The following is a 13,171-nucleotide window of genomic DNA, read 5'->3' as shown; positions in this document are numbered from 1 at the left end:
GAAACCAGGAGGCAGAGTTTGAGGTGAGCCAAGATTGCGCCACTGCACTCCAGCCTGGGCAACAGGAGCAAAACTCCGTCTCAGAAAAAAAAAAAAGTGTGTGTGTATTTACACACACACACTTAGATAAGGTGTTGTACCTACCCTCCTGCCCACAACTGCCCGGTGGACAGGAGGATCTAAAAAACGAAGAAGGATGGGTCATTAAGGTATGGAGAGAGACCATAGTAAATATGGTCCCCTACAGCCAGGAGTACCCCAGCTCATGCTGGGCTGGGTGTGTGAACTCCATGTGTGTCCCACAGGCTCCAAGGAGTCTGCAAGTCCTGTGACCAGGGGCAGCAAGGGATGCTGGACATGGCCCAGAGGCGCTGGGAAGTGATATTGGCACCAGCATCTGTGGTGTGAGTTACAACTAGTACGAAAGGAAGACAGGGCTGGGAAACAAAGGCCTCTCCCAGAGCCTGTTCGGGATCAATAAGAGGGCTCCTAGACTCCAAACCTCGCTGAAGGAGTGTTAGAAAGACCGCGCAGGCCCAGGGCCCTCCCCGTGTCTGCCTTACAGCGACCAATATTGCAGTGAATGCACCGAGAGCAAGGAACAGCAAGGTCTTTCCCTCACTCTTCGAACACTGCTTGCTTGCCTCCACCCCCAGAAGGAGCTCTATCAGTTCAGGAGCCACCAAGCTCACACAGAAAGGATTCACAGGACGGCTGGTCAAGACACTTTTGCTGCCCACCCGGGGGTGGGGACGGAGGCCGTCAAGGGTGGGATGACCATTCAGCCGAGCCGAGCCACCGCGTGCTTTCCCGCAGACATCGGGGTTTCTGAGAACTAGGAGGGAACAGCCAAAAGAATGGAAGCTTGGAGCCCCAAAACAAGCCTTTTGGGTCCTGAGGGAAATCTGGGTGCCCACGGGCAGCCGTCTTCCCCACCCGCCGCTCGGCGCCCGCGATCCGGCTGGCGCTGGCTGCAGCGTCCAGCCGGGCGGCGCGGGGAAGAGCCGGCGATAACCCGCCCGAGCTCCGGGGATCGACCGCGCTCTCACACGCCCCCAGTTCCCAGCGACCCCCACCGAGACTTGGAGACGACTTCAGCAAACTTGGGGAAGCAACTTTTCCCGAGGAGCTAGACTCCTGAAAGGAGAGCTGAGCTAGGGACGAGGGAAAGCGAAAGAGACGGGGAGGAAAGGCGACAGTCCGGGCGGGCTGGACTCTGCGGCGAGAGCAGCAGGGGAGGCGGACCCGCCCCGCGGCGAAGGGGAAGCACAAAAGCCCCGCAGCGAGTTGTGGGAGGAAAGGCGAGAAGGGGTCTGCCCGCCCTCCCTCTCCGACCCAGGGCCGTGACCCCCGGGGAGCGACCGGCTGGGTCCCGGGCCTCTGGCCAGCGGCGCCAGCGGCCGGCGCGCCCGGCCCAAGCACGGTGCGAGCGTCTCGGGGAGGCGGCGAGCGAGTCGGTGCGGAGCGCTCCGTGCGTCCGGGTGGGTAAGCGGGCCGGCAGGACCGTGCGCATTTCAAGCGCGTGCGGGAGTGTGCGAGGCGCTGTGCGAGCTACCGGCGGGCGCGCCAGGGTGGGAAAGGCATCCCGAATGCATCAGGTGCAGAGACCGGCACCCACCGAGAGCGGCCGGGAGCGCACGGCGAGCTCTGGTGTCACCGCCGGTCCCGCCGAGAGCCGAGGAGGGCCCGGAGCGCTGGAGACCCTCTGGAGCTTCCCTCCCTCCCCTGCAAAAGGGGGGGATCAAGTCCAATCAAGAAAAAGCCCACCACGTTTTTTCAAAAGAGAAACAAAACGTAAACAGTCCCAGTCCTGTTCCCCTCCGCCCCCAGATCTACTCGTCAGCTCCTCCGATTCTAGCTTCCCAGCCGGCCGGCGAATAAACACACAAATAAATAAACCACAACCTTATCTCGCGCCCGCGCACCGGTCCGCATACATAAGAGCACCCACGGGCTCTGTTCCTCCGCCAGCCCCTGGCGGTACAAAGCCTCCGGATCCCCGACCCCTCTGCTCACGCCCTCAGCCCCCACACACCGCTACGCCCCCCACCTCTCACCCCGACCGTGCCCTGGAGAGGAAGGGCTGGGGAGGCAGCTGCGCCCAGGCTGACAGCCGGGGCTCCCCCTTCTAGCCGACCCCCAACTGGTGGCGGCGACGGCTGCAGCGGCAGGAAGGGAACACGCCAAATATAAAAGGCACAAGCCCAGCGGCCGAGTGGCCGAAGCGAGCGCGCGCCCCCAGACCTCTCCAGCCCCGGGGAGCCCCGGCGCGCGGCGCTCGCTGGGCGGTGCGCCTCTTCCCGGCCCCTCACTCACCGCAGCCGAGCCGGGCACTGTGGGGTGGGTGTGCGTGCCTGTCGGGGGGTGTGTGCCTGTGTCGGGGAGGGGTGTTGCTGGGGAACTGTTGCTCTCCGTATCACGGCGGCAGCGACAGCATCGCCCGGCAGTTCGCAGTACCCGCTCTCATCGCCCTCAACTCCTCTCTGCTGCGAGGATAGCAAATCACCACCGGCTGCTGCGCCTCCGCCGCGTCCCACGTCAACGCCGAGCCCCCTCCCCTGCAAGGCCCCGGCGCCTCTCCATCTTTAGTGCTGGCGGCCGAGCCCGGCTCCCTGCCCACAGCTGCCCCCCCTCCCCCCCCCCCTCCCGCGCCGTCCCCGGGCTCAGCCCGCCCACCACCCCGCACTGGCCGAGCCCGCGCGCGCTCCCCGCCCCACCCCTCCTTTCCCCTCCCCTCCCTTCCTCTCCCTTCCCCGCGCTCCGCGCTCCGGGCTTCGCCTGACATCTAGCTGCTGCTGGGGCGCCGGCGGCCGCCTCTCACCGGCCGAGCGGTGAGGAAGGAAGGAGCTAGAGGACAGGAGTGCATGGGGACTCGGAATCCTTAATAGGGGAACTGAGGGTGAAGGGCGCGCAGCAGCCCCCACCTACTCCCAAGATTTTAATTTCCATTGGATACAGGTTTTGTCCCCCCTCCCCGCACCCCGGTGCTCAAGCACGCAGTTTTGTCCCCTCTTCTAATGTTTGCCCCAATTCAGTGCGTGTCATCTCGCCTTCAACTTTTTTCTCATGGCTCGGGGCTGCATTCCCAGTGGCCCCTGACATCTGTTTTAAAAGGCCGCTTTCCTAGCCCAAACCCGGGCCTCTCATCCTCCTGGCTACTGCGCGCCTCCCGGCTTGAGCATCCGGATTTCAATAAGTCTCCCAAGGCAGAGTTCGCGGGCCCTGGTGAACCAGGTGCCAGAAGGTCCGCGGGGATCTGTTGTCGAAGCGAGACACCCTTTTTAGCTGTCGCGATTGCTGGAGGCCAAGGTCGAGTCCTGGGAGAAACTGCTCTCTCCCAGACTTGGACAGCCTCTCGGCTCTGCCCGCATCCCATCCCCACCCCCATCCCCCCCCCCACCCCCCCCCCTCCCCACCCCCCCCCCACCCCCCCCCCCCCCTCCAGCAATCTGGGTGGAAACAGTTCCCGAGAACTGCGCCCAGCTCAGTGCACAATCTTCAGGGGGCAGGGGGAAGCTTGGACAAGCTCTGGGCCCCTCAAAAGTGTGTCCTCCTTCAGCTGCCGCCCTACTTTAGAGGGTAGAGCAGCCAAAGAAAATGTACTCTTCCTCTGACTGCAGAAAGCTGCCCTCTCCCCTTTTCCCTGGAGCTGAGCGAAGGTAGGGTGCCAGAGGCGGGAAGCGCTCTTCGGGCACGGGCTGTGGATTCTGACCGAAGCCCAGGAGGTTGGGGTGGGAGGTGGGGGTGGCCGAGAGTGCCATCCAGGGGTCTCAGGCCAGTCAGCCATTGAGGTCACGCGGTTTTAGCAATGCGGGGCTTATGTCACCAAGGCCTTAGTCTGCATGTTCTGTCCGTGACTCGCGGGTGGGCCAAAGGTTTTCCGCAAGACTCACCTAGAATCACACCTCCATGCGTGCCTCTGGCACTGCCCCAGACCAAGAGTCAAGTCACTGCCCCAGACCCAGTCCCATGAACTGTAGGGTCATGGAAGGTGGCAGAAATCTGTATCTGTTCGCTGAAGGCCAGGCGGTAGAGTTTACACATGGAAGTGATCCGTGTTCACAAGAGCCGCTCATGAGGCAGCCCCAAAGATGGGTCATTCCATCCCAGCAAGGGCCACTCCTGACTCCTAAGAGCAGGGAAAGCTCAGCCCAGCAGGAGTCTGTGGAGAGAGCTGGGCAGGGGAACACACTTGAGTGAAGGAAGGGCTCCTCTGATAGCACTGGATACAACCACACCAAACCCAGGGCAAGGGGAGGGGAAGCCCAGTCCCTGGGTATTCATTTCATTAACAATAAAGAGCAATCCCATTTAGAGACTACCTATTTTTCTAACTAAGGTCTATACACCCTGTTAGAGGAAAGGGATTTAAAGAAAGTTAGGAAACAACTGGTCTGCAAGGAGAGCAAGAGTGATGTAAGGAGAGGAGAAAAACCCTCCTGGTGCCTCACCAGGGAAATAGAAGAAAGAATCATTACACTTGTTGAGCTTCTGCCTAGATAGTGCCTGCCGGAGGTTTCCGCTTTGCTGTCCACATCCACCTACCAGCCTCTCCTCGGTGCAGTAGCAGGAGAAGCACACAATTAACCCCTGATCCTAATCTCCTATTAATCCTCAAATCAGAGAAAGAGAGAATCTCTGGAAACAATGGGAGAGAAAGCACAATCCTCCATGGCCCTGGCCTCCCCACCCCCGTGCCATATTCACTCTATGTGAAAATCTCCCTTGCTTCATAAACTCTGCCCATTAAAAAGCCCAGCCCTTGTTAGTAAGTGTTAAAGAGAGATTAATGCCTGAATTTAAGAGGTGGAGAAGGTAACAAAAAGGAAGAAGGCAGGCGAGGCTGTGGGCTGAATGCCAGCATTGGGCTCCAAGCATTTCCACTTAGCGCTGAAGGCTGGCTGCACAGCAGTTTGATAAGGTTTATTGGGCCCAGATAAAGCTGCAGCAGCTCCCCCACCAAAACTGGCACCATTTATAGCCAGAGCTGTGTCCTTGGGTCCTGGGAAGGCTGATGAGAATCCTCAGTTCAGAGATTTCATATGGCAGCACCTAAAAACAAGCAGGATGGAAAATTACAAGAGAATACTCAATCTCTCGCACGCGCGCGCATGCCCATTCTCTTTCTGTCTCTCTCATGTTCGTGTATTTAGAGTGATTTTTCTTTTCCAAGGATCTTGTAAGGGAAACCTGGGTATCAGTTCTAAAAATACAGGAAATCTCAATCTTAGGGGGAGATCATGCTAGAGACAGAGGGATAGATGAGCTGGCCCTTGCATGGAATTCCATTGCTAAATCTTCTTATTCCCTCATCTCCTTCTTTACCCATGTACCTCCCACCACTGGCAGCCTTTCAGAGCTCAGTTAGTGGAACAGGAGGGTATAGCAGTTCTAAGAGATCATACAAGAAGGAGACAGTGAAAATAATAACTCATTCTGAGCACTGACTATGAAACTTAACACATTACCTATGTTGTTTTATTTAATCCACATAACAATCCTATTAATGCAGGTGCTATTATTTTCCCAATTTCGGTGGACATGAAAACTGAGGCTCAGAGACATTAAGTGCCTTACTGCAGACTGTAGATCTATTAAACATCAGAGCTGAAACTTTACATCAGACCATTCTGACTGCAAAGCTCATGCTCTTAACTTCTAGATTATATAGCCTCTAGTGAAATAGATGAAAGAAGCAAGGGCTTTTAATTTTCCTTCTTCTCTTACTCTCCTGAGGCCAAGATCCGTGCAGCAGCCAGCCAAGCTGAGGACCAAATGGTTCTCAGCTTGGTCACCAGGTAAACAGACTTAGATCCCCCAGGATCTTACACTTTTCCTCCTCCCTCAGAATCTCAGACAGAAATTGGGCAGGGGGCTTTGAATTACAAAAAAACTTCAACTAAAGAGATAGGAAGAAGAATATAGTGGTGTTTTGAGTATCTGCGTATGAATGGAATGTTGCAACTCTTTAAGTTCCAACTCTTAATTTGGAACATATATTTAATTTTTTTATTTCAAAGTAAACTTTTCTATCATGATAAAAAAAAAAATCAAAGATCCCTACTTTTTGGGGAGGAGATGCTATCTTGCATTTCCCCAAAAACTTGTGATGAGTGGAAAATGAAGCCTGTTCAGGGAGAGATGCAGGTAGTGACGCCCCTGAGTAGAGGAAAAATATTCTCTGCAGTTGAGAACTCCAGATTGCCACTGGGGAATGTACCAGGGCATCAGACCTTTACCCTACCAGGGACTGTTAGGGGAAGACACCACAAGCCTATTGTGTCCATTTCTGGAGTAAAAAAATCTTACAGTCTTACAGTCCTTCAGATCATCATTCCAGCCATCTACTATAGAGCTGTAGGTGATGTCAACAATTGGGCAGAGTAGGCCGGGCACAGTGGCTCACTCCTGTACTCCCAGCACTTTAGGAGGCCAAGGCAGGAGGATCACTTGAAGTCAGGAGTTTGAGACCAGCCAGGCCAACATGGTGAAACCCTATCTCTACGAAAAATACAAAAATTAGCCAGGCGTGGTGGCACGTGCCTGTAATACCAGCTACTTAGGGGGCTGAGGCAGGAGAATCGCTTGAACCTGGGAGGTGGTGGCTGCAGTGAACTGAGATTGGACCACTGTCCTCCAGCCTGGGTGACAGAACAACATCTCATCTCAAAAAAAAAAAAAAAAAATTAGGCAGAGTAGAATTTACTCCTGTATATGTTGACATTTTGTTATTGTTTTTAAATTTTAATTCTTTCACATTACGTCCTTAGATGTCCCCTCCAAAAAGCAGAGGGGGAAAGAATCAGGTGATGTATGTGTTGCGGTTAGTTGAGGCTTAGCAAACCAAATAAGACAGCCTCTTTGATTAGTGATTGCCATCATCCCTCATCCCCCACCCCACCACTACCACCACCATCACCGCCCCAACCAACAGAGACCTGGTTAGTGGTGTTTACAAACTTGAGTTTCTCTTCCAGGTGCCAAGTATGTCCTTCCCCCCTCATCTGTAGAGCAGAGAGTGACTTTTCAAAAGGGTAGGAGGAGGGATTTTTTTTTTTTTTTTTTTTTTTAGCTCCTGAGGCCTTGGGTCACTGTGACCCCAAGATCTTCGTGATTGAGGAAGAAAAAGCTTTTTCTTCTCTCTCTATCTCTTTCCCCAGCATATCGCAAATGGTGTTGGGACCTAGTGTTGTCAACTCAGATAGCAAATCTGAGTTGTTATTAGTGCAAAGATGCCCTAAGGGGGTAGGCACTGAGGATGAGATCTGCAATGAATGTTATGGGGAAGCGTGTTTATAATTATAATGGGATTTAATGTACACTGGGACCAGATGATGGCAGCCATTTAAAAAAGAGATGCTTAATAAGAGAGGTCCCTTAATGACAGGCAGCAGGGCTCAGGATATTATGGAAGAAGCACGGTGTTTCACTGGGTGTCACAAACCATGTGCCAGGTTTTATGGGGTTCCTAACAAAGCTTTGGGATGAAACATAGCAATCACTGATCGCTGTCAGCTATCGGGCATAATGTTTGAATATTGTCTTTGAAAGGGGCATATGCACTTAGAGGAAGGCATTTTCTCCCTTTCAGATACACATACTCACTTAAGCACAGACACATAGGCTCTAGGCCAACATTGAATAGTTTTTGGTGTTTCTGGAAATCTGCTTAGTTCTGCAAAAGCTAGCCTCAATTTCAGAACTAAAATTTCGCCACTAGGGAAGGGTGCATTTTCCATATCGTGTGCATGAAATGAAGCAGCATGAGTCCTATTATGGGTCATAGGAGTCCCACAGATGAATCCCCAGACACCATGCTGAAAATTAACCCCAAGTCCTCATGGGGAGACATGGGCTTTTTTAACAGTTTGCTGTTTCTTTGTTGGGGGGCCAGGAAGAGGGGCTATGTAACATTTTTTTATGCTGTTTAACTATAATAACGGACGGCTTAACTTTCGAGTTAACATTATGGATTTCAATCCACGGCAGCTGTTTTATAACAGGAGCGTTATAGTAATGGACAAAGCCATGCAAAAGGAAAACCATGCTCCTTAGAGGTGCCACCATAGTCCAGAAATACAACTCCATGTCCTCTACCAAGTTTATTATTATTTTTTTCTCTCTCTCTCCTGATGTGAAAGAAGCATATGAAAACCTCATTCATCGAATACAGGCCTCAACTATAGTTACTGTGTTGGCTGTTCACAAAACATGATATGGCCAGACTTAGGGTCCTTAAAGCAGAATATTCCATTTATCCTGACAGGGAGAAAATGCAAGGGGTAAGTGAACACTCACCTTCTAGTCACGCACTCTCAGATGCTGAGTTACTGGAGAAGCCTCTTTTCAAATAGCAGTGGTATGTCAGGGGTACACAAGCCATAAGATGAAACTATTTTACTTGATAACAGGTAATTTATGCCAATCATATTAAAATTATAGCAAGACAAATGCTCGTATCTTGTGGAGTAGAATTGCAAATTTGTGTGGATTCGTAATATGAAATGAAAGACGTCCTTGGAGTTCTCCCTTGAGAAAAGCTCAGTGCCTTTCCCTGAAAGGACTGAGTGAGTGGAAGACCAGGAGGTGCCTGTGAGCCAGGGCTGTGGTGGGCTCTGAGCCTCCCTTGCCAGGCCAGTTTCATTTGTCTCTTTTGGAAGTCATTGCTGGATCTTGGATGTAATCTTCTCCACCCACCCTTGAGTCAGAATTAATTTCTTCCATTCTCCATAAGCCCCTTAGCACTATCTGAACATTTATCATAGTATTTACCGCCATCTGCCTTATATCTGACTGAGTCATGTGCATTCTGACCACCCACTCCTTTGTGAGTTTCTGGAAGGCGAGGCCTCAGTCTTGTTCAATTTAGTATTTCCACTCCCAAGCCCCAGAGCCTAGCACACTGTCAAACAGAGTAGATGAAAATGTTTGTTGATGAACTAACTGAAAGCATGCATGCATGAATGAATGAACGAACATAGAGCCCAAATATTTTAGGGATTAGGGAGAGAGGGGACCATTCTGTATTCAAACATTTAGGGCAGAATTCTTTGTGCTATGAGGTTTTCACCAACCTTTGAAAGATGAATGGGCTATGGATAAGGGTTGAGGGTATCTGTTGAATTTAATTGTATACAGCTAATTGAGGGTATAACTGGGCTGTTTCAGTTGACATCTTCCTCAGGGTCCTAGAACCAAGCTTTTCTCAATATCCTAGGAGTTTTAATAAATATTTATTAAATTGTCTGGGCATGGTGGCTTACGCCTGTAATCAATCCCAGCATTTTGGGAGGCTGAGGCGGGAGGATCACGTGAGCCCAGGACTTGGACACCAGCCTAGGCAACATAGTGAGACCTCCTGTCCACAAAAAAATAAAAAATAAGTGAGCCGAACATGGTGGCATGCACCCGTAGTCCCAGCTACTTGGGAAGCTGAGGAGGGAGAATTGCCTGAGCCCAGGAGGCTGCAGTGAGCCGTAATCACACCACTGCACTCCAGTGTTGGCAACAGCATGAAAGCCCATCTCAAAAAAAAAAAAAAAAAAAACCTGCATTGAATTGAAGTGAAATGAATTTGTTTGAATCATATTGTTTATCACTCCCACAATGGCCTTGTCATCCCAGTCCCAAGTAGCTAACCAGTTCAGGGCAGAGAGGAGAGCATCTGAGCCCTCCTAGGGACCCCAGTGGATGTAGGACTGCTGACTGAATCCAGCACTAGCATATGAGACACGCATTAGGCACGAGTACTGACAGATTCACTCTGCTGTTACCAGGTGTGACAGAGACTGGCTAGCTGTTCCCCAAACTTCTTCCTGGGCGCACCTACATTTTTTTGGCTTACCTTGCAGTTAGGTGCAGGCCATGTGATTGAGTTCTGGCCAATAGATTGTGAGCAGAAATCTTCTGTGCCACTTCAAGGACTGGCCCATAAAAACTCCCAAGGGGAACTCCACATTCCCTTTTCTTTCCTGTGACTTGACCCCATGAGCACAGAGCTATCTTAGAAGCTGAGCAATAAAAGACAGCAGGGCCAGAATGGACAGAGCCCAGAGCCCTGAATTACGCTTAGAGAAGAGCTGCCTGCCTACTAAAAAACATCTATTTTGGACTTTATATAAATAAGAAATAAACTTTTGATATCTTCCATAGGGCTGCCAAATAAAATAAATTAATGAAAATGTTAAATTTGAATATCAGATAAACAATGAATAACTTTTTAGTATGTCTCAAATATTGCATAGGACATAATTATACTAAAAAAATTGTTTATCTGAAATTCAAATTGCAATTGTTTTTTGTTGGTTTTTATTTTCCTAAATCTGGCAACCCTAGCTTTTAGCTATTACATATTTTTCATCTTATTATAGTAGCTAGCATTACCTTAATTAATACACCTTGGTTTCATTTGCCAGAAGCAGCAAGGATATAGCACCTGAGCTGGGATTTCACCTGGGACAAGGAGAGGCCTCCAGGTTCACTTGACCACGAGGAAGTGATGCATGGGGCACCCTGTGTGGACAGAGCCAAAGGGCAAACGAAGAAAGATCCTGACAGTTTCCAGTTTACCCTTTTTCCTACGAGCCTCTTTTTCCTTAGCAGCCTCTTCCGCCCGACTGAGTTTCTATGGGTGCAAGGATGGGGGCAGAAAGGAAGGCGTCATAATGTGGACCTATTCAAGACGTTGGTCAAGCCACTGATCTTCCCATCTTCCATTTCCTCCTTTGTACCATAAATACCCAGTGTAGCATAAAGGCTGAGAGCTTGGGCTTTGATTTAATCAGGTGGGTCTGTATTCAATACGTCCACCACATTGGTCCTGGGTGGTCTCAGGAAAATTACTTAAGCTCTCTGATTTGCAATGTGCTCGCCTGTAAACTGAGGACAATTAGAGTATCCACCTCACTAAAGTTTCTGTGAGGATTCTCAAGAAGTGCCTGGCCCACAGTAAAAGATCTGAAAACGTTAGGTAATATTAGTGTTGTCAGATAATCTTTCTTTCTGCCCTCCTCCTCCAAAATAACTTATTATAAATATTTGGAGTAAGGCACTGTAATTAATTTTATTTTTGTTTTGTTTTGCTTTGGTTTTTGAGATGGAGTGTCGCCATGTTGCCCAGGCTGGAGTACAGTGATGTGATCTCAGCTTACTGCAACCTCTGCCTTCCAGGTTCAAGCGATTCTCCTGCCTCAGCATCCCGAGTAGCTGAGATTACAGGCACCCACCACTATGCCCAGCTAATTTTTGTATTTTTAGCAGAGATGGATTTTTGCCATTTTAGCCAGGCTGGTCTCGAACTCCCGACCTCGGGTGTTCCGTCCACCTTGGCCTCCCAAAGTGCTGGGACTACAGGCATGAGCCACCATGCCCGGCCAATTTTAAATCTCTTTAAAAGAATGAAGCATGACCTGTGTTTCTTGGCTTCTAATTGCAGCTGAGCGCAGCTGTTTGTGGCCCTGTTCTCCCAGGCTCGTCTCGTTCATTCTGTTGGAAGTGAGGTGAGCAGGCAAATGGAGAGCGAGGCAGAGTGTGCAGGGGGTGGTGTTAATTTTCACCTCGTAGCATGACATGTTTATTAGTGTGTATGTACGTTAAGCGCAGCAGCCTGGTTTCCTTGAGTTAAATAGCAGTCATGCCCAACTGGCTCTCCATGTACCATTACTCCAAGTGATTGAGCCAATTTCTCCCTCTGCCATGAGTTTAAGTTGTAAACCTCTCAGCCAGACAGGGAGGCAATGATGGGCTGCCTGTTGTGATTATTATTAACCTTTAGCATTACACTTACAAGACCAGGGGGGTCTGTAGAGACGCCCAGGGTGACGTAGGCACAGACTACAGGCTCCCATCCACCCACCTCGGTTCAGCCTGCATCTCTTCTCTACAAGAAATGCAAGCACGTGAGCGTTCACTTTGGCCATGCTGGGAGGCTCCAGCCTACCAGTCTGGGGTGAGAGACGGCTTGTGCTGGGTGAATAGAGAAATGTTGGGTGTGCTCTGTTCCATTTGGGCAGAGGAAAAGAAAGCGCATTGCAAGAAAGCTGGAAAAGAGATTTCTTTCTTTCTTTCTTTTTTTGTGCCCAGGCTGGAGTGCAATGGCGCAATCTCAGCTCACTGCAACCTCTACCTTCCGGGTTCAAGCGATTCTCCTGCCTCAGCCTCCCAAGTAGCTGGGATTACAGGTACCCGCCACCACGCCTAGCTAATTTTTTGTATTTTTAGTAGAGACAGGGTTTCACTATGTTGGCCAGGCTGATCTCAAACTCCTGACCTCACATGATCCACCCACCTCAGCCTCCCAAAATGCTGGGATTATAGGCCTGAGCCACCACGCCCGGCTGGAAAAGAGATTTTCTAGGGGTGCCTGCATATTCAGAAATCATTTGCCAGCCAGAATTTTTTCTCTTTGCCGTATATTTGTCAGCCAGCTGCTAAGTTATCCAGGCAAAATTTGCAGGGACAGCAGCTACCCCCTTGCTGTTAGCTAGTTGACCAACACCACATGTATTTAGCATAATTATACCAGGAGCTTGGAGTCACAGAGGGCTACACGGAAGGAGAAAGTGTTAAGAAAGCTGTCTATCCCAGATCCACCACTATCCATGACTTTCCCCCTTCCAGTCCATATTTCTTTTATTTTCCTTCAAGGAACCAACCTTCTTCCTTGTTGATTAATCACGAATTGGCAGAGATGGCAGTTCCCTGAATGTGGGCAGCTTGTTTTGCTTTTCTGAACAGTTTGGTCTCTGAAAATCTCTGAGAAGAAAAAAAGTCCACCACCCAGCCCTAGGGTGCTTGTGTTGCTGCTTTGTTAAAAATCCAAGGGTACCTTTGGGCCAGCACTGGGGGGAATCTGCAGTCAAAAAAATAATTCTGCCCTCAGGAAGGTTACTGTTTAATAAGCAAGGCTGGAATCAGGAAGGCAGGTGGTGGGAGGCCTTGTGTTACTGTTGTTTCCCAAAATGAAAGAGGATGGGGGAGGGGGAGGTGTTTGGGAGGACAAGCACCACACAGAGCCTGCCTGGGTCAAAGGTAACAGAGTAACCATTGTCTAACTGAGCAATTTCCTACAGTCTCCTGGAGGGGCTCCTGCCAGCAGCTTGATAAACTCCGTTGTTTATGTAGAATGAATATTGATTTGATAGGTGTAAACAAATTTAAGCCATACCTTCCA

At 50.4% G+C, this 13,171-nt stretch overlaps 1 protein-coding gene across 2 annotated transcripts in view; it reads right to left on the bottom strand.

Moving 5' to 3' along the window:
- The window catches only part of ZBTB16 (zinc finger and BTB domain containing 16), a 194,889-nt gene extending 192,287 nt beyond the window's left edge, over positions 1–2,602 (bottom strand). The window contains exon 1 of one of the 2 annotated variants that reach the window (XM_032167453.2): positions 2,058–2,602. The gene's annotated coding sequence lies outside the window, so the exon portion shown is untranslated. The remainder of the gene's footprint in view (positions 1–2,057) is intronic. The other variant, XM_032167452.2, reaches the window with a different exon arrangement.
- Positions 2,603–13,171: the final 10,569 nt, after the last annotated feature.

Source organism: Hylobates moloch, unplaced genomic scaffold (assembly GCF_009828535.3).
Source record: "Hylobates moloch isolate HMO894 unplaced genomic scaffold, HMol_V3 SCAFFOLD_11, whole genome shotgun sequence".
Classification (NCBI taxonomy): domain Eukaryota; kingdom Metazoa; phylum Chordata; class Mammalia; order Primates; family Hylobatidae; genus Hylobates; species Hylobates moloch.
Note: the sequence above shows the minus strand (reverse complement) of the source record. Positions and strands in the feature narration are given on the sequence as shown.